General features: G+C 41.8%; 1 non-coding gene across 1 annotated transcript; it reads left to right on the top strand.

The window, feature by feature from the left end:
* The first annotated feature begins 879 nt into the window (after positions 1–879).
* Positions 880–987, top strand: LOC130955627 (small nucleolar RNA R71). Its single transcript, XR_009076823.1, has one exon. It is a non-coding gene; the product is annotated as a small nucleolar RNA R71 (small nucleolar RNA).
* Positions 988–1,199: the final 212 nt, after the last annotated feature.

The raw sequence follows: 1,199 nt of genomic DNA, 5'->3' as shown, positions 1-1,199 counted from the left end.
ATTTTGAGCCTCAGATTCCCATGGTTCCTCATTGGGGAACTCAGTGGAGGCTAGTGCACGCCCATTGAGGTCTTCCTCAGTGGCGTTCACTTCCTTTCCTTCCTCTCCAAATTCGGCCATGTTGATGGCCTTGCACTCTCCTTTTGGATTTTCTTCTGTATTGCTTGGAAGAGTACTAGGAGGGAGTTCAGTAACTTTCTTGCTCAGCTATCCCACTTGTGCCTCCAAATTCCTAATGGAGGACCTTGTTTCAGTCATGAAACTTTGAGTGGTTTTGATTAGATCAGAGACCATGGTTGCTAAGTCAGAGGGGTTCTGCTTAGAATTCTCTGTCTGTTGCTGAGAAGATGATGGAAAAGGCTTGCCATTGCTAAACCTATTTCTTCCACCATTATTGTTGTTGAAACCTTGTTGAGGTCTCTGTTGATCCTTCCATGAGAAATTTGGGTGATTTCTCCATGAAGAATTATAGGTGTTTCCATAGGGTTCTCCCAGGTAATTCACCTCTTCCATTGAAGGGTTCTCAGGATCATAAGCTTCTTCTTCAGATGAAGCATCCTTAGTACTGCTTGGTGCATTTTGCATTCCAGACAGACTTTGAGAAATCAAATTGACTTGTTGAGTAAATATCTTGTTCTGAGCCAGAATGGCATTCAGAGTATCAATCTCAAGAACTCTTTTCTTCTGATTTGTCCCATTGTTCACAGGATTCCTTTCAGAAGTGTACATGAATTGGTTATTTACAACCATTTCAATTAGTTCTTGACCTTCTGTAGGCGTCTTCTTCAAATGAAGAGATCCTCCAGCAGAGCTATCCAAAGACATCTTGGATAGTTCAGAGAGACCATCATAGAAAATACCTATGATGCTCCATTCAGAAAGCATGTCAGAAGGACATTTTCTGATTAATTGTTTGTATCTTTCCCAAGCTTCATAGAGGGATTCTCCATCCTTCTGTCTGAAGGTTTGGACTTCCACTCTAAGCTTACTCAATTTTTGAGGTGGAAAGAACTTTGCCAAGAAGGTATTGACTAGCTTTTCCCATGAGTCCAGGCTTTCTTTAGGTTGTGAGTCCAACCATGTTCTAGCTCTGTCTCTTACAGCAAAAGGGAATAGCATAAGTCTGTAGACCTCAGGGTCAACCCCATTAGTCTTGACAGTGTCACAGATTTGCAAGAATTCAGCTAAGAACTGATGAG

This window comes from Arachis stenosperma, chromosome 1, assembly GCF_014773155.1.
Source record: "Arachis stenosperma cultivar V10309 chromosome 1, arast.V10309.gnm1.PFL2, whole genome shotgun sequence".
Lineage (NCBI taxonomy): Eukaryota > Viridiplantae > Streptophyta > Magnoliopsida > Fabales > Fabaceae > Arachis > Arachis stenosperma.
The sequence above is the reverse complement of the archived record's forward strand: the minus strand, read 5'-3'. Positions and strand labels throughout refer to the sequence as shown.